The 20,525-nt window shown below is 38.8% G+C and overlaps 1 long non-coding RNA gene across 1 annotated transcript; it reads right to left on the reverse strand.

Moving 5' to 3' along the window:
- Window positions 1-236: 236 nt before the first annotated feature.
- On the reverse strand, window positions 237-6,603 carry LOC115282353. Its single transcript, XR_003904604.1, has 3 exons — window positions 6,535-6,603; window positions 6,135-6,284; window positions 237-708 (listed from the first exon to the last, which is right to left on the reverse strand). It is a non-coding gene; the product is annotated as an uncharacterized LOC115282353 (long non-coding RNA).
- Window positions 6,604-20,525: the final 13,922 nt, after the last annotated feature.

Genomic DNA, 20,525 nt, shown 5'->3' on the forward strand with positions numbered 1-20,525 from the left:
GGACAGGGTCTCCTTTTTAAAAACATATTTCTAGGCAGTGACAGAGGCAGATACCAGGAGAGAACAAAAGGAAGAAGATGGAAGAAATTCTGTTCATATGGAAAGTTTTTAGGTCTACAAATAAGTAAGGTTGACACAAAATCCAATGATACTTTACATAAGCTACATGGAATAGGATTATTTCTGTTGGTTAGAGATCTCTGTGTTGATGATAACAGAAAACCCAGAACTCAGACTGGCTTAAGAATAATTAAATTAATGGGCAAGTTGCAGAAATAAGGCAGTCTCCAAGGTGAGCTGAATCTGTGGATTCTGTCTCTATTTCTCTGCATTTGTCTTAATTGCACCTTTCTCTGTGCTGGCTACATTTCCTCCTGGTAACAAAATGGCTACACCATCCTCCAGGAGAAGAGAAACTATCTCTTCCAGGGGGTCTCGATTAAAAGTAGAGAAACTTATTTCCAAAAAAAAAATGGAGCAATCTTTTCCTCGTATGATTCCAATTGGATTCCATACCCGTTTCTTGAAACATTCCCTGTGGTTGGGGGGTTTCGTGTGCTGGTCGTCTTAGACCTGGGCTCCTGCTCTGGTCATTCTGTCAGGCTTGATGGGACCATGTTTGGACAGTCAGAGAGAGAGGATGGCAAGCATCTCTTGGAACACGCGGGCTGTATGGGGGAGGGATGGGAACATAGGCCAATGGAGATCCTGTTGGGAGAGAGAAAGAGAGGAATGGATTCTGGGTAGAAAGCAGTCATCATCTATACCTGCTGTTGGCCAACATTCTCTGTCAGGGGATGGATAATAAATACTTTAGGGTTTGTGGGCCATATGGTCTCAGTCACAGCTCCATTCTGCCATTGGAGTAGGAAGGCAGCCGTAAGTGATTTGTAAATGAATGGGAGTAGCTCTGTTTCAGTAAAACTTTATTTACAAAAATGGGCCAGGTTTGACCGTTGACCCATAGTTTGTTGACCCCTGACCCACAATATTGATTTTAATCACTACATTTTGGTCTTCTGTAGATTACTTTCCATCTGAAACTTTTCCTTGATGTTGATTTTTAAAAATTTATTTATTTTTGAGAGAGAGAGAACGTGGGAGTCAGGGAGGGGCAGGGAGAGAGGCGGACAGGGAGAGTCCCAAGCAGGCTCCATGCTGCCAGCACAGAGCCCGAATCAGGGCTCCATCTCATGAACTGTGAGATCATCACCGGAGCCGAAATCAAGAGTTGGACGCCTAACCGGTTTAACCACCCAGGTGCTCCCTAACCTTATTTCATTTATATATAAAAATGCTGGAGACACACACATGTGCCGTGGGGAGAAGATATTAGGATATAGTAAGATAAACAGTGTGTTTCTCCCTCAGGTCGTGCACCCCCGGGTAGGTTCCCTCCCATAGGAATGGCTGCTTTGTCACGCCATGACATTTTCAGATGGTGTTATTTGAAAAGCTTTAAACCTAATCCAAATAAAGAATGTAGACCTCATTTCATATTCATTGCCTTACACACTAACAAAGCCTTAGAAAATTTGCTAAATGTGGAATTGGACATGAGTCATAATTTTTACTAGGGGAGTCATAGCTAAATTAGAAAGACAAGACACAAAGACATTAAGGGGACATTAAAGGTGATAAATATGATATGTTGCTGAGGCTAAACATCCAGCATTTCTGTGTTCTTCCTGATCTTTCTCTAGTTTGGAATAGAGATTGAGGAATTAAATTCCAAGAGAAGGAGAGGGATTTACTTTCAAGTTGCAAGAAGTGAAGAAAGGGTAAATGCCTTCCCTCTGAGTACAGAACGGCTCATTTTCTGGCAGTGTGTTTGACAAGAAGTGATTTCTGACTCACTTGCTTATTTCCTTCAGATTTCAACTGAAAAGTCTCGGAGAAAGTCAGAACTTGCAAAATGGGAACTCAGGATCAAAACAGCAACTAAACCAGGGAGCCAGACTGGGCTGGGTAAAAAAGAAAACTTAAGGCAGAAAACCGACGTAAGGTATCAGGTGTTAAAAGGTATTAGGTATGATAAGGTATTAGCAAAACAGTGTTATACATAAAAATGTACGTCGAAAATACGAGTGTCCTGTACTGATCAGTCATTAGACATCATCTTGGGCTGCAATGAATCAGGGTGACTGTTTGAATCTGAAAGATGACAGTGAAGAATGGAGGGGAAATCACATTTGCGATCATATTTATGTTTTCTCAACCAATTGACAAATTTAGGCTGGAAAAAAAGTACTCTTCAGATGTTACCTTTAATCAAATAACATGGAGGTGCTATCCATCCAAATTGCATTGATTGAGTCTTTCCTTATATCTGGAAAGTGTAAGTATGTGTGTGTGTGTGTGTGTGTGTGTGTGTGTGTGTGTGTGTGTGTGTTTCCTTTTAACAAACAATACAAAGAATTGGAAATTAGATAAGTCCCCCAAAAGCTTTCTTTGTGATCCTGTCAAATCCAAATTTTCAATAACCCGTGTCACAAATAGAAAATGATGGAAGGCTAGCAGTCATCTGTGAATATGTAGATTAGGTAATAATTCACAATGACACTGAAAATTAAAATCCCCAGGATGAAAACTTGCCACAGTGTGGTATCCACTGACCTAATTATTAAGCAAATGGAGCCAGGCTGAGTAAAAAGCCTACCTAGCTTTCAGCTTTTAAGGCAAACCCAAGCTTATGAAATGCAGTGTTATCTTTACCAAAAAAGTAAAACGATGTTTTTATACACTTCTCATCTCCCACCGTCTGTCTTTTGTCTCAGGGATCTATGGTCTAATTAAATGTGAAAATAGAATAAGCATCTTTCTGACACCTTTAAGTGTGTTCAAGGGGGCAAGAAAATTATTCTTCCCAGTTTCACCCACACCATTCCATGTCCTTGTAAATATTAAAAAAAAATAATCCAGGAAAAGAGCTGGATTGCGTAGAGAGGCCTGCGAGTGGCCAACTATTACCAGGGATGCCATCTTTAAGAGGATAGTAACCAAAAAGGAGATGAAACCAAGAAGACTGTGCATTTGGGGGATTTTGTTTTGCAAGTTTTGCATCAGTTCAGTAACCCAGTGGGAATGGAAAAAAAATCCCCCACTGAAGAACAGAAAAAAATGTGTGAAACTCCCCCCGGCCCCAAGAACCCGGAATGAGATTGGAACATTACTCTCCAAGCCCCAGAGCTTGGAAGTGGATTTATCACTGCCCATTGTAAAGGTAACAGGACCGAGATCCACACACTCATCTGATCTTCAGATGAGAATTGAGTCTGGACAGGTTTCCTCTTATTCAGAGATGCAGAGAGAACACCTTCCCCAAGAGTTTGAAAATGAGGTGTGTTAAAAAGATGCTGTAAGGTGATACAAAAGGATAGCATTTAGATGACTATGGGCAAGCAGTCTGAAGATTAATGTAGAATCCACGTGAAAAATTCCCGCGACTGTTTAGCTTTCTCAACTTGGTTAATGATGCTGTATTCTCTACATCACATCATAAAGTGACTATAGGTTGAGATAAAAGGGGACTTGAGTTTGGGCAATGAAATTAAAGAAAGAGAAGAAGATGGGATTGCTTTCAAGATGTGGAAGCTGGAAGATAGAAGGTCTGCAAGAAATTAGACATGGTAATAGAATTAAAATTAGCCTCAAAGGCAGTAAAGAGCAAAATAAAACAATGTCATGGCGGCCAAATTTGCAAATTTCCCAGAAAGGGCACGATCTGACTTCCACCTACATCTTTAGCCCTACTTTTTCTCACTCACCCTGGCGGCCTGTTTTTCAGTCACAGGTTTTTCTTTCTTCCTTCAATTCACCAACCTCTTTTCCTTCCTTCTAACCAGAAAGCATTCCTCCCTACTCCTCACTTACCAGGGTTCAATTCCCAGCTCAGGCAATTTACTTGGTTGCCTTTTGGATAGTCAGTATCTTCTTCTGTAAAACTAAATAATAACAGAATCTTCTTCACTCTGTTGTCATGAGAATTAAGTGAGATAGTAAATATAGAGCGCTTAGCCTGAACCTGGTATGTGGTAAGTGTCCGATGCATGACAGGTGTTAGTAACCTCAGTAGTGGTGTGGTAGGAGTTAACACTTCTAATGACTGCCTTGTTCTGTAGACTAAAACTTGACTTCATGAACAGAAAGACTTTGGCTTTTTGTTTGTCCTTATGTATTCTCTACCTAAAACACTGTGTCTAATAATGCTATAGAAGTTATAATGGTATAAAAGCTATAATAGAAGGACATTTCTTGACCCAAGAATAAAGTTCACTGTATTTCACTCCTGGTCACGCTGAGACCAAGTCTAAGAAAGTCTTCCACTACGTAGATGAAGAAAGTCTATCAAGCTTCTGTATAAGGAAATAATCAGAGAAAAGTAACTCATGAACAAATAGGAATTTGGCCGGTGATAAACTTCTTTAGAGCAGCCCCAAAGGCCGGAAGACAATGGGGGACCTCAAAGAAATTTTGAGAGGAAAAGGCTGTGATCCAAGAATTTTATACCTTGTATGCCGATCTTTCATATGTGAAGGCAACAAAAATGAATCCTCTAATGGAAGGACTCAGAAAATACTACTCATGTAGGCTTCGTAGAAAAAAAGTTTTTTGAAGAAGTATTACAACCAACAGAAAATCAAAATTAAATGTACGAAGCTGGAAAATTCATCGTAAACGTATTGGCAATGAGCACTGAAACAAATTAAAATTAAGAGATCCAAATAAGTGTAAACCTGTCATAAAATTGTCATGAGTGATAATTGATCTCACAAAACAGATAAAATATTTTAATGCAAAGTGGTATGAATAATCTAGATTTATAAAACCACATTACTTTCACAAAGACCATCATGTGAATGGCAGGAGAAAAATGTAAAATCTTGTTAATGATTTTGCTTAAATGAGAGTGCCTGAAAAGACAGAAGTTCCTTAACTTTAGTAATTTTCTAACTATAGGCTAAATAATATATTTGAAAAACTCAGAGAAAAGCAAAAACAAAAAACAAGAAACCCCAGGCTGGTCTGATTAGGAGGAAAAGAGAATAAGAGAAGAGCTCAAGAAGCGAAAAAACAGAGAGAAAGGAAAGAAAAGATGGGCCAAATATTATACTTACAAGAGTAACTTTAAATGAGATAAACTTGTTTATTCAGAAAGAGGTCCTCAAATTGGTAATAGAACCAAGTCCAGTTATCTTCTGTTGACTAAAGACATACCTAAAGCTAATCCCTATAAAAATGTCTATCAGGCAAATGCCAGCAAAAGGAAAAAATGAGTTATAATATTAATAGCAGACCATATAGAGGTTAAGGTGGAGAGCATCACATGAGACCATGAGACAGAGGCCACCATTTTATATTGTAAAAACTACAAGATGATAAGACACCATTAACCTTTATGTGCCAAAAACAGCTGATAAAATATATGACAGGCTGATCTTCTTAAAAAAACACAAGGAGAAATTCACAGAAGCATACTTATCTCCAAGTATTTAAAGAGTAAGCAATAATTTAGAGAAAATATTAATAAAATGAATAAACTATATTTAAAAAGTAAATTTTGAACTATGTATCCTACAGAGATTATACCCTTTTCCAGGGAACATGGAACTTTCTTTTTTAACTGTTCTAAAGCCACAAATCAAATTCCAAGTTTCAAAACACAGAAATAAAATAAATGTGAGGGGGAAAAGGCAATAGCTTTCTCTATTTACTACCAAGAAGCATCTACAAAATACAGTGGAAAAAGATCCTAATCACTAAAGCAATCCACAAATATAAACTGCCTGGAAATAAGCTTCAAAATAAAAGCACAGATGAAGAAAAAAAGTTTTCTGAAAAGCTGAGAACACGATGGAAATTCATGGAGAAGTATGTTTGGTTTGGGGGGTAATGGGACCTAATAGTGAGGAGATGTGGTTCTCCAAGTGTGGTCCCAGGTCTGTCTCTGTATATAGAAACTGTTCATTGCACAGTTCTTATGACACATTGGAAATTAAGAGAGTGAAGATGTAAGATGTTCCAGATGACATGCTGAAAAGGAGAGAAGAGTAAGGGGAATCTCCTAGTAGAGCAGACCAAAAAGTCTAGGGCTGAGAAGATACTCAGCAGGAACCCCAATTCTGGCTTCTTACCCTGTTCCGGCAATAGGCTGATGTCCCTTGACTAGTCCCTTCATGCTCCAGCTCGCTGAGTCCCAGATTCCTTAGATTCCTCATCTTTGTGATGCCGGAGTGGAATCCGATGACACATGATGTCCCTTCCATCCTGAAGTGCTTCTGATTCTAAGACAAAATCGTACATCCACGAAACTCAACTGGACACATATAAAATAGACAACTTTATTTTTTTCTCAATTTAGCTTAGTGTCTATCACAATACCCCATCTCTCCTGCTGGCAAAAAAAAAATACGAAACAAAAGACAAAAGAAACCATAGTCAATTCTCAGAGAATACATTTCAGTATGAATCAGTCAATTCTGGATTTCACACACCCTTGCCCTCCCTAGATGTCACCAAAGTTGAGAACTCTACCTAGAGCACGGTGTGGGGGCAGGGTGGAGAAGTATTCAGTCTATATCCTTCATCTGTCCTAAGTGTGACATCCAGTGGGATCCTCTGTGCTGCCTGGTCCGCACCTGTATTATCCCTCCAAATCGGTGTCCGATGAGGTTCCGACTATTTCACCCACCTACCCAGTCCATCTCCTCCTCCTTTTGTTACAGCCTGCCCTCCTCCTGGTGATAAACTCCCTTACATCTACCGCCTCCTATTCAGTGAAGTTCAATGCCTTCCCATTCTGCCCTGGGACCACTAAAAGCTCTGAATGACTCTTAGAGGTGCTCTCTGTCCTTAGCATTCCACCGAGCCATCTGTCCCCACTCGACTGTCTCAGGTGGTTGGCGATGCCTGAGAGGCGGCATTTGACTACTCAGCGTTTTTCAGCTTCTGATCCACCTAAGTGTTTACGTGGTTCCTGAACACACACACATTCTCTCCTCCAAGTCTCCTCTAGAAGTTCTAGAAAAAAAATAGTCTTTGAAATTCAAAACTCAATAGGCAAGTTAAATCCTAGATTTGACACAACTGAATAATTACTGAATTAGAAGATTATACTAAGGACATCACCTAGAATACAGCATCAGTGTCATTAAAAACATCTGTTAAAACAAGGAGAAAAGTTAAAAGAATGAAAGTTTCTAGCATATATCTAATAAGAATTAGATGATATTTGTTATATAATCACAAGAGTTAGACAAGATTTCTTACATTACAGCTGTTATCATGTCAGAAATAGATAGGACAGCCAAGAAGTAACATTTAAATAAAATAGGCTTAATGGGGGGCTCAGTTGGTCAAGCGTCTGACTTTGGCTCAGGTCATGGTCTCACAGTTTGTGGGTTCAAGCCCCATGTTGGGCTCTGTACTGACAGCTCAGAGCCTAGAGCCTGCTTCAGAATCCATGTCTCCCTCTCTCTCTGCCCCTCCCTTGCCCACACTCTGTCTCTATCTCAAAAATAAATAAACATTAAAAAAAATAAAAAATCAGTCAGAATATGGTAGTGTCTTTTAGGTCAGGCTTTCTGATGGTGTCGTTCACATGTTCTATATCCTTATTAACTCTTGGACTGTTTGTTCTGGGTCAGGAAGACAGGTGTGTGGTGTGGGAGAGATGCCGCAGTGGCAGTCACACTGCAGTATGAAAATGAACCAAGTCAACATGTGGTCCACCTTAAACTTACACCATGTTATATGTCAAATATATTTCAATTAAAATTTTTTTAACTGAACTACCATGCTACTATGTACTTTCTATTTGTTCTATTCTTTCTCCCTTACTGCCTTTTTATTGTTCCATTTCAATCCTTCTCTTATCTTGGAGATAAGAGTTAGTGCTTATTGGGGTGTCTGGTTGGTTCAGTCAGTTGAGCATCGGACTTTTGATTTCAGCTCAGGTCATGATCCTATGTCATGTGATCGAGCCCTGTCCTGAGCTCCATGCTGAGTGTGAAGCCTGCTCAAGATTCTCTGTTCTCTGTTTCTCCCTCTGTCCCTCTCCCCTGCTCGTGCGTACTCGCTCTCTCTCTGAAATTAAAAGGAAAAAACAGTGTTTATATTAGAGACTATTCCATGTATTTGTAATGTATGAATATCTAATACTAATTGGTGTTTTCAACTTCTTCCTAGACAAGGCAAAAAACCTAAAACCCTTTAACTACTTTTATCATCTGACTTACATCCTATTGCTGCTTTTCCCAATGTTGATTTCATTCCATTTTCTCTCTCTGTTTTATTTTATTAGTTTTTTTAAATGTTCATTTTTGAGAGAGAGAGAGAGAGAGAGAGAGAGACAGAGAGAGAGAGAGAGAGAGAGAGAGGGGGAGGGAGGGAGGGAGGGAGGGAGAGGGACAGAGAGACAGGGGGACAGAGCATCCGAAACCAGCTCTGCACTGCCAGCAGGAAGCCCAGTACAGAGCTCGAACTCATGAAAGATGAGGTCAAGATCCAAGCCGAAGCTGGACATTCAACTGACTGTGCCCTTTCTTTCTATATTTTAAAACTCCCCAAGATGTTATTATTAGCTATGGAGTCAATATTCATATAAGTTTATCTGCATATATACATACATTTTATCTTTAAAGTTTTTTCCATATTTATATTAACATATCGATAGGTCCTAGTGATATGTTTCTTATATGGGTAAATGGGTAAAGAAAAACATGGCTTTGAAATCTTTAACACTGTTTCATAATCCCTGTTGGACTTGCAGCCTGGAATGACTTGACATTATAATGGCATTTCCTGAGCAGAAATTCAAAAGTGTCGTCTGACACATGGTGTGAAAATGGGCCACCAAAGTAGTAATTAGAATGACTCAGAAAACCAAGCACATCGGACAGCTTCATCTGGAATTGTTTGATTTTAACATGATCCTGTCCTCCACCACCTCATACATCTTAATTACATGTCTAAATTAAAATCATTTTATTTTAGGATTCTGAAGCATTTCTTTGAAATGCCTGGAAGCATCTTGAATAGGACAAATTCAAAGGGAAGCATCACCAATGAGATAAGCCAGTCGGCTCAACTAGCTAAGTGAAAAAGGCAGTATCCTGCAGGCTCTGGGGGCCATAACCCGCCCAAATTCAGCAGAGGGTAATGAAGAAGGCCCCTGAGGATGGAAGAGGACCCATCTGTGAGGCCAAGACAGTATTTCTGACCTTGCGCAATTATGTGAGCTGATACGTCTGAGCGACAGGGACTGGGAGCTCAGGGATCAAGTTCACTATGAGATAAACGTCAGTAAATGGAATGCCTGGGTTCTGCTCTTCCCACTGGCACTTGGAGAGCTGTGTGCGGGGTCTTGAGCTGAGTGGTGTGTGCGTGTCCATCAGTGCAGATCCGGCTGCTTCTCTACCTCAACTCTGACTTGACACAGACATTCTCCCCACCTTCCTTGTTTCAGCTTCAAAATGGGAAATGGTGTTGGGGAATGAAAAACCCAAGTGAGTGTGTAGGTTATGGTATCCTGTCCAACATGGTCTTTTCACTGCAGAGGGAATCCTTTGGCCATTCCTAGAGCCGCTGGCCATTGTGAGGAAAGAAGTGTGGTACTTTTCAGGATTTGTGGATTCCTTCTCCTTGTTTTAGAAGAGGTTCTGTGGCAAGGGGTGCCTGGGTGGCTCTGTCGGTTAAGCATCCAAGTCTTGATCTCAGCTCAAGCTTTGATCTCAGGATTGTGAGTTCAAGCCCTACATTGGGCTCCACACTGGGTGTAGAGCCTACTGGAAAGAAAAGAAAAGAGAAAAGAAGGGAGGAAGGGAAGAGAGAGAGAGAAAGACAGACAGACAGACAGACAGACTAGGTTCTGTGGCAGTTTAAGAGTAACTGGGTTTGATCCACCAAGTCATACCTGCTGCTACCAAAAACTCATTCCTGTGGGAAGCGGTGGCTGTGCCTGATAGCCTGTGAACTGACAGCAAGTCATATGTGCAAAAGTATATGTTTCCTACTACCTGTGTTCTCTTTCATGCCTGAACTGCTCAGCGATTGGGCAGAGCTCCGTTAGCATCCAGAAGCAAGCAATACAAAGACAAGATACGCACTGTCTATTTACTAAAGAAAGTAGACCATGCTATGCACATCTCCCTCTGTAGAACTGGGCTGGGTCCTTCCAAGAGAAGGGATTTCTCTCCTCTCAGATTTTCTATAGCCCTTGCTTCTTAGGGTTGCTAGAGTTAGTGAATAAACATGGAACATCATTATCCTAAACAATTAGGATTTGTCGTTTATCTGAAATTCGAATTTAACTGGGCTCCCTGTGTTGTATCGGGTAGCCATCCTCCACACACTGGTTTCTGTTGCTTACTGTTGCATGTTATGTTTTGCTTTACAAGCCTGCAAAGTCTTGGGAATTACTCTAGTTCCTAACAGCCTTGACTCAGAGCTGAACTTGTGGTTTGACTCAACTAACATGAATTTAATTTGGTTCGATGCAGACTCCTTTATATCACTATAGACAACAGGTGACATTGTTAAGAGTATTAGAGGACTCAGTTTATGGAATCTAATGATGACTCCAGGTGTCCAATTCCAGAAATGCTCCTGTAAGCAACGACTGTCCTTTTTTGAGCAGTGGGAGTGGCACCATGGTTTAGGTCAGTGTGGTCCAAGAGAAGTGTAATGTGAGCCTCATATATAATTTAAAATTTTCCATTAGCCACATTTAAAAGTAAAAAAAAAAAAAATTGGATACCTGGGTGGCTCAGTCAATTAAGCATCCAACTTAGGCTCAGTTCATGATCTCGGGGTTGGTGAGTTCAAGCCCCGCATCGGGCTCTGTGCTGACTAGCTCAGAACCTGGAGCCTATCTTTGGATTCTGTGTCTCCCTCTCTCTCTGACCCTCCCCTGTTCACGCTCTCTCTCTCTCTCTCAAAAATTAATAAAACATTAAAAAAATAAAAAATAAAATAGATGGAATCAATTTTAATTATATATTTTATATAACTCAGCTTACTCAAAGTATTGTCATTTCAACATGGAGATAATCCAAAGAATTTCTGGCAAAATACTTTCTGTGTCTTTAATATTAAGTCTTCCAAATCTGATGCACATTATACATTTATCACATACCTCAATTTGAATGCAAAATTTCATCAGAAATACTTACTTCTAAAGAAAAGATATCAGGTAGCTTCATTCTCTCCTTCATACCCAACGCAGATTGGAATCTTGATGAGGGGGAAGACATGTTCGAAAACGTGTTTGTGTTTGCTTATGTTTGCAATTGAAAAAGTAGATTCACACCCCCAAGTTATTTCAAATATACTTAAAAGTTTCCCAATAAGTGGATGAAGCATTTTTTTACATTTAAATTAATTAACATATAAAATAAAAAATTAAATCTCTTATTCCCAACTAGCCACATTTCAAGGACTCAATAGCCACGCACAGGCCCAGAGAGTTTTGGGGACACCTTCTAAAATCCTATTAATGCAACATAAGGTAAATAAACCAGCAACCAATGGTATGTGCCCAGCATCTAGGAACAACGCTAAATGCAGTAAATGTACTAAAATTCCCTGCAATTCCTAATCATTCACCTTTGCTGCCACATCTCCTCCGAGTCATCTCCCCTCCCCTCTGTGGCAGCAAAATCAGATGATGTGATTTTCCTTGAAGGCCATCGAATGAACACACATTATCCGTTGCTTTGGGGGTGATGTTTTAATTAGAGAGCCTGCTTGCAAATCTTTCTGAAGACGTATTCCGTTGTCAGCCATCCACAGCGATCTGAAGCGGTCTGAGAAACACAGATGCCAAAGCCTGCCCGCGCAGCCCAAACAGTTTGTGGCCGATGTCTAAATAGTCTGGTGTGCTAACCACAACTGAGGAATTTATTAGAACAGTAAAGGACTGTAACAAAAATGTTGTCATTCAGAGGCTCGGGGGAGACCAGTGGCGTATTCCTAAGGCCAGACGCCGAGGCTCTGGCAAGACTGCTGGCGGAGAGAGTGTCAGGATCCGGGGATCAAAAGGTGACTGAGGGGCATCTAATTGAGGACTGCATCTCTGATTAATGTGGTTTCCTTTCCAACCCTGAAATTTGGTGCAACCCTTTAAACAGCCAGCTCTGGGACCCTGCAGGAAGAGGCCCTCCCCCGGGGAATTCCTGGAAATTACAAATAATGGGGGTTGGGGCCTTCGTCCAAACGTCTCTGGGACCAGACTCACCATTCTTAATTGTCTTTATTCAGTGCAGGACATCCTGACCAGTAGCCAGGATCTCCCAGTGCAATTAAATTTATATCTAAGACTCTGGAAGATGCTTGCATCATAAAAACAAAAATAAAAAGGAGTACACACATGGGAAGACATACTACAAGGTAAATGCAATAGAAATGTTGGAGTATCACCCCAAATCATTGTATGTGCTACTTGTGTTTCTGGTCATTCTATTTGATGGCTTATGCAAGTGTTTCTCCGCAAGTACTTCCCTGCACTGGATTTGTTTCCCAGAGTCACTGTAAATGTTCCCTCTTTATTTTCTAGCTATTGACGTTATGCCTGGATGTGGCAAAAGGGCTGAGAGAAAGAGAAGCTATAAAGTAGCTTCATTCTCTCCTTTAAACCCAAGACAGGTTGGAGTCTTGATGAAGGGGAAACACGTGTTTGATCCTTTAACCCACTTGCGTTGAATAGTTAGTATGTTGGGACACTGAGGCTCACAAAAAGATGGAGGGGCGGTTTATCCCTTAGTAGAAACTCCAGCTTCACCACCTTTCCTGAACTTAGGAGAGTTACTTACCTCTTGGATAACTCAGTTTCCACAGTTTAAAAATGGTGATAAGAACGGGCGCCTGTGTGGCTCAGTGGGCTCAGCGTCCGACTTTGGCTCAGGTCATGATCATGCGGTTCATGGGTTTGGGCCCCGCATCGGGCTCGGTGCTGACATCTCAGAGCCTGGAGCCTGCTTCATATTCTGTGTCTCCCTCTCTATCTGTCCCTTCCTGATTCATGCTCACTCTCTCCCTCTCCTTTTCTCTCTCTCTGAAATGAATAAACATTAAAAAATATAGGGATAAGAAGAAATGTGTAAAGGAGACAACACGTATTCAATAAATGGTGTCTATCATAATCATTGTTATTAAAGGTGGTTAATAATAATTAAATCAAAACATTGCCCCCTCCATACCCAGTAGACTTGTCTTGCTACGTTTTGCCAATTTTGCTTGCCAAAACGATGTTTCCATACCCACACCACAGGTCTTAGTAATTTAGATTTGGAAAGAACTGTTCATATGCTCACCCTTTTTAATGTCAAATTGTCTGTATTTCTTGGCTTAGCTCCAAAGGCTCTCTTATGGGAAGAAAGATACCTTCCTGGGTTAGTATGAACCAGGAAAACCTTTCTTGTTGGAAAATTACCATTCTTGTATAAACTCTGTAGAAATCCAACCACAGAAACCTGACAGTAGATGATTTGGAAGTAGGTGACTTGAAATTAACCTGCTAGGCATTGGAGATCACTTCCCATTTCTTGACAACCTGATTCCCTAGGTCCCTGTGAAAGACAATTATACTTAATTTTCTTAGAGGTGTTTTCACTGCATTGGGGCATTGTATCTTATTTTTTTTTTTTATAAATTGTCGTCTACTGGGGTACCTGGGTGGCTTAGTCGGATAAGCGTCTTGGCTTGGGCCAGGTCATGCTCTCGTGGTTTATGGGTTCAAGCCCTGCGTCAAGCTCTGTGCTGATGACTCAGAGCCTGGAGCCTGCTTCGGATTCTGTGTCTCCCTCTCTCTCTCTCTGCCCCTCTCCCACTCATGCTCTGTTTCTGCCTCAATATTAAATAAACATGAAAAAAAATTTTTTACATAAAAGAAAACCCTGAGAAGTTAAAATAAATAAATAGGCATCTACTTTCCCTTCAGACTAGAAATGCCCCGTGTCTACTGTAATACACCAGACTCCACAGAGATGCAGAGTGAAAAGGCTGATTATCGCCCTCAAAACACTTATCCCTCCCTATTACATGTTCACATCCAGCCCCCTTACCAAATTCTCTTATGATCTCCAAACTAGTCTTACATTTTCACCATGTATAATTATGTCATCTGCAAATAATGAAGACTCTGCCTTTTCATTTTCAAATGGACTCTGCCATCCTGGCTTTCCTCTCCTAACCTTTTAAAATCGAAAACTCTAAAACCTCCTGTAGCTACTGCTTATTTCTGATTTTCATTGGAATTGTTTTATGCATGATGACTTTACATTATGTATAATGCTGGCCTCGGGTCAGTAGTCATTATTAACTTGAACAGCTTTTTATTACTACTTTCCTTTAGCAGTTTTATTAGACATAGGACTTGACAGGAATTATCAACATTATCGGCTCTACACCACCAGCTTTGGGTTTCATTTTTAATGTCCAGTGAGCTTTTCCATAGATTGCTAATTTTGCCTTTATTACTTTAAGTCTCCAACTTTCTTTAGGTTATTTTTCTTTGTTTTTAAAAAAGTTTATTTATTTATTTATTTATTGTGTGAGAGAGACCTCAAGCATGGGCGGGGCAGACAGAGGGAGAGAGAGAATCCCAAGCAGGCTCCACACTGTCAGTGCAGAGCCCGACACACAGGGGCTCAATCCGATGACCACAAGATCAGAACCTGAGGCAAAATCAAGAGTCGGATGCTTAACTGACTGAGCCACCCAATTTTTAGCCAATTGGGTGCCCCAATTTTTTTTATAATAGTTTCATTGTGACATAATTCACACACCATGCAATTCACCCATTTCATGTGTATAATTGTGTTTTTAGTATTGTCACAGATATGCACACAGTTGTCATAGTCCAATTTAGAACATTTCCATCCCATTAAAAAGACATCCTGCATGCTTTAGCTAAATCTTCCAAACCCCTATGTCCCACCAAAAGTACCATGAACCTTCTTTTTCTGTCTATAGATTCGCCAACTCTGCACATTTAATATAGATGGAATCATAACATGCCATCTTTTGTGACTGGCTTCTTTCACTTTGCCTGTTTTCAAGGTCGGTTTCTGCTATAGCATGTGTCAGATTCCTTACATGGCCAAATGATACTCTCTTGTGTGGTGTTTACAACTCACCCAGTTGAATATTGTAGAGTTTTTAAAGATCTTACTGGATTTATTCAACATTGGCTAGCATCTTATCTAGCAAATAGGAAGGAGCTCTGAAGAACTGAAAACTGGAAGACTTTTGTAGGCAGAAGGGGGCAGAAATAGGAAGTTATTTGCAAAGAGTGGGTCCCTTCAGGTGAGAACATTTTTTTGGGAGACAGCCAGGGTTTATCAGACAGATCACCAGTGCTGACCAGAAAATTCCAGGCTGGCTAGGTTAGATTATAGTGCTGAACTGCAGTTAGGTTCAATGTTAAGTCTTGATTTAGTGATGTGGGCTTAGCACAAGTGACTCCATTTGGGGCCTGTTGTCTCTTTTTTAACAATGGATGTATAACATTTGTTTCTCCATTCATCAGTTAATAAATTTTGGATTGTGGTCACATTTTGGCTATAATGCTGCTATAAACTTTCACATACAAGTTTTCATATGGACATACATTGTCAGTTCTCTGGGAGAAATACAAGCAGCGAAATTGCTAGGTCATCTCTATAACCATTTGAGGGACTGACAGACTGCCTTCCAAAGTGGCTGCACCATTTTCCAACCCCACCAGCAGTGACTAAGGTTCAGATTTCTCCATGACTTCTCCAACACTTATAGTATGCCTTTTTGATCCTAGTTGTCTTAATAGATATGGAATACATCTCGTTGTGGTTTTGATTTGTGTTTCCATGATGACTAATGATGTTGAGCATGTTTTCATGTACTTGTTGACCATTTCTAAATCTTTTGATTTTTATTTTTTGGAAAAAAATGTGTATTCAGTTTCTTTGTCTACTTAAAAATTGGAATCTCTTTTTATTATAAACCTGTAAGAATTCTGTGTATATTCTAGATACAAATTCCTTATCAGATACATAATTGCAAATATTCTCTCTCATCCTGTAGCTTGCCTTTTCATTTTCTTGATAGTGTTTTTTGGTGAACAGATTTGTTCAATGTCTGTGAAATTCAGCATATCCATGTTTTCTTTTGCTTTTCATGCTTTCGATGGTATTTCTAAGAATCCATTACCAAATCCAAGGTCATGAAGATTTACCTCTGTTTTCCTTTAGGAGTTTTATAACTTTAACTCTTACATGTAGGTGTTTGAACCATTTTGAGTTAATTTTTGTATACAGTGTGATGTAAGGGTACAAATCCATTCTTTCTTATGTGACTATCCAGTTGCCCAGAAGCATTTGTTGACGAGACTCTTCTTTCTCCATGGAATGGTCTTGACATCCTTGGGGAATATCTGTTGGCAATAGATGTATGGGTTTGTTTTCGGACACTCAGTTCTGTTTTCCATTCTATATGTCTTTCTTTATGCCAGCACCACACTGTTAGATGACCGTACCTCTGTGGTAAGTTGGAAAGCCAAACATAGGAGCCCTACACATTGTTGGGTTTTTTTTTTCAAGCTTGTTTTGCCTATTTGGGGGTTCTTGCATTTCATATGAATTTTAGAGTTCATTTTTCTTTTGTTTTTTTTCTTACTGTGTCATGCCAGTCCGTATAACTTCAATTTATAAACAATGGAATCTTTATAAGACTATTAATTTTTTTCCGAAAAATGTTAGCTGTAAACCATAGGTAAAAATATAACATTTTCTTTTTATTAATTTTAGAAAGAGAGAGAGTATGAGCAGGAAAGAGGGAGAGAGAGAGAGAGAGAGAGAGAGAGAGAGAGAGAGAGAGAGAGAGTCTTATACAGGTTCCACACTCTGCACCGAGCCCAATGCAGGGCTCGATCCCGACAACCCTGGAATCATGACCTAAGATGAAATCAGGAGTCAAATGTTCAACTGACTGAGCCACCCAGAAGCCCCACAGTGGTTTCTTTTTATCAATTTATATATTGTTGACCTTACTTTTTCTCTAATACAAGACTTCTTTAGAATTACATTCCTTAACGTCCATGTTCTCTCTTTTGTCAATGGTGTCAGCTTTTTGTTTACTTCAGGTTTTCTTGTATTATGAATTTTGACTTATAAAACTCTACACTTTGGAATGTGTTAAACGTTTGTTTGAAACCAAGCACATGATCAAAATGTATGTGTTTATGGGTATAAGAAAACCATGTATTATTCTCCATTTATATGTAACAAAGTATTATACTATCAAGCTGGGTGATTGGTTTTTCAAATCTATATCTTTTTTTGTCTATCAGCCCATTTTAAAAAGTCATAGGTACATACATATGTAGTCCGGGCATCTTGCATAGCGTAATTTTTTATTTTTTAGGATTCATTCATATTGTGTGTAACTCTACCTTATACACCTTCATTGTCAATTAATATTCTTTAATGACAAGAATCTATGTGATTTAAAAAAATTATTTTCATGTTTTTTTTTTTATTTTTGAAAGAGGAAGAGAGACAGAGCACAGGCCAGGGAGGGGCAGAGAGAGAGACAGAGACACAGAATCTGAAGCAGGCTCCAGGCTCTGAGTCCTCAGCACAGAGCCCGACGCGGGGCTCGAACTTACGAGCTATGGCCACCCAGGTGCCTCTAATCTGGACTATTTTTAACCATTTGCCTATTGATAGATATTTGGGTTATGCCCATTTTGTTGTACTGATAAGACATTCTTCTTCATGTCTCCTGAAGCATAAGAAACTCTGCCGTGTACATAACCATGAGTGGAAATATTAAGTTAAAGTATTGGTGTCAGTGAATGTAGACTTTCTTCTTCTGAGTCTTTGACATTTTTTTCAAAATTAACTTACGGCCTAGTATATGGTCCATTTCTGAAAATAAACCATAGATGCTTACAAAGAATATTCATTTTCTGGTTGTTGGATGCTAAGATATAGGTCCATTAGTTCAAACATGTTATTTGTGTCGTTCAAATGTGAAATATTGTTACTGATTTTTTAATCTATTTGATTTATCAGTAATTGAGGGAAATATCTGGCTATTTATGATTTTTCGTACTCTGAAACCTTCTGTGGGCTTATGTTTTATTTGTGGCTCTTCTAAATAGCATAGAGTTGATTTTTTTTAATTAACCTCTCAGTCTCTGTGTTTTAAATGAGTTTAGACTGCTTATGGTTTTTGTGACTGTTGATGTATTTGAACTAGTTCCTATCATCTTTTTAATTTCTATCTGTCCCACATTTTTACTCACTTTCTCTATTTTAATTTTTATTGTGAAATATTCAGATAACAAATATTGCACAAAACAAAATAAAATATGTAGCTCAATGAGTTAAACTCAAAGTAAACACTTGTAGAACTGCAACAAAAATCAAGGAAAAGGAGAAAAAAAAGAATATTCCAGAAACCTCAGTCATGTCTCCTATCAACCATTGGTTCCTTCCTCCTCCATGAAGTCACCACTATTCTTACTTCTAATGTGTTGATTAGTTTTAGTTTGAACTAATTGACATGAATTCCTTTTCAGATGACTGACTCCAAGTTCAAAGGCAGCAATGGTACATGGTGGCCTTCTCATGCCTCAATTCCCTCTGACTTCTTCTCATGGCTTTATACTTTTTAATATTTTCAAGAGTTTCACTATACTATAGCTGCAATTGAATTTTTAAAAATTTTGATCCTTGTCATGCATAGATGGCTTTTTAAACATCTGACTTTTCAATTTTGGAAAATCTTACCCACTGTCTCTTTAAATAGTTTCTGCCTCCTTCCCTATCTTTCCTCTCCTCAGATGTCAACAACACTGTAAATATATATATATTTTTATTTTAGTCTATTCCCTATAGTATATTCTGTATTTTTCTCTTTTTCTTCTGTTTTCATGTTACATTCTGGCTATTTTTTTTTTCAAGAAACAGACACTTTAAAATTTTTTTAACGTTTATTTTTGATAGAGAGAGAGGCATTATTTTGACAGAGGGAGAGACAGACAGAGCATGAATGGGGAAGAAGGAGGGGCAGAGAAAGAAGGAGACACAGAATCTGAAGGAGGCTCCAGGCTCTGAGCTGTCAGCACAGAGCCCGACGTGGGGCTCAAACTCACAGACTGTGAGATCATGACTTTAACGGACTGAGCCATCCAGGTGCCCCCTGGCTATTTTATTTTCTAACTTCCTATTCACTGATTTCAGCTGAATCTAATTTATCATTAAACTCATCTACAAGCTCTTAATTTTGACTTCTGTATTTTTCATTTCAACAATTTCCATTTATTTTTGTTTTTTTTTTTGTTCTCTGAGGAAAGTCCCAATTTCATCTTTTATTTCCTTGGTCATGTTAAAGATAACTGTATAAAATCTGTATGTGATAACTTCACTATCTGGATCCCTATATATCTGTCTTTATTGTTTATTTGTTGTTTTGGTTTTCCAAACCACTCCTACCCATGGTCTCCATTGAACCACGGACTCCATTTTTGTCTTTTTACTTCCATGAGGATGCCAAAAGTAATGCTAAAGCCCTCAGATCCTCACCCACCATTTCTAAATGGTTAGAAAACTTCTAAATGAAAAAGTAGTCACTTTTCAATTCTTTTTATCCCAGTTTTTTGCCCTAGAATTATTTCCTACTTCTTAACTCTGAAAACTTTAAGCAGATTTTCTTTATTTTGTTCAGATTTTCTGGTTATTCTCAGTGTAAAGACTGATGTGAATTTTAGAGTCCACCATTACTTTGTCTTTTTGTATGCTATTTTTTCTGACTTTCTTATTTTCTTAAAAAATTGATTGAAGGTCTTTTTCTTTAGATTTATCATTCAATTTGTAGTCTGCTGTTTTATAATTTTACATATTTTTCATTTTTTTTGCATGACCCTTGAAATTGTATTACACACATTGAGCTTAGCAAAGTCTAAAATTAAAAAATATCATAATCCTCTCCCGAAAACACAAGGAATAAAATTTGATCATCTCTTCCCAACATGCACTCTAGCTTTTGTTTTATAGTTCTCTTCTTTTAAGTCCTTAAACATATTGTTGTAACTATTATTATTTTTCTAAACATAAGTCCTTGGATTATGTATTTTCTATTTTATCTGCTTATTCTTTCTTTGTGCATTTTAGAATGTGTTTTGCCATTATTCTCCTTCTCTTATAGTTGATCCTCTATCACTTCTTAAAGTGAATATCTTTTTGTTGTAAATTCTGCTTTTCCCTATAAATATTTTTATAGTCGCATGCTTTCTTGAAGGTAAGTTTTTCTTAGCAACCAACTCTAGGTTCATAGTTATTGATTTCCTCATCACTTAAAAATTGCTGTCCCATTGTCTTCTGGCTCGCATTGTTGCTGTGAAGAGGTGGTTGTCAGTCTTACTGCCACGCCCTCTGGCACAGGCGAACTTTTTTTCTGGCTTTTAACTGTCTTTTGTTGTTACTGTTGTTGTTTTTGTCTCAGACGTTCTTTCCTCTTAATCTACCCGTTAGTGGGAAACATTT

This window comes from Suricata suricatta, chromosome 17 (genome assembly GCF_006229205.1).
Source record: "Suricata suricatta isolate VVHF042 chromosome 17, meerkat_22Aug2017_6uvM2_HiC, whole genome shotgun sequence".
Lineage (NCBI taxonomy): Eukaryota > Metazoa > Chordata > Mammalia > Carnivora > Herpestidae > Suricata > Suricata suricatta.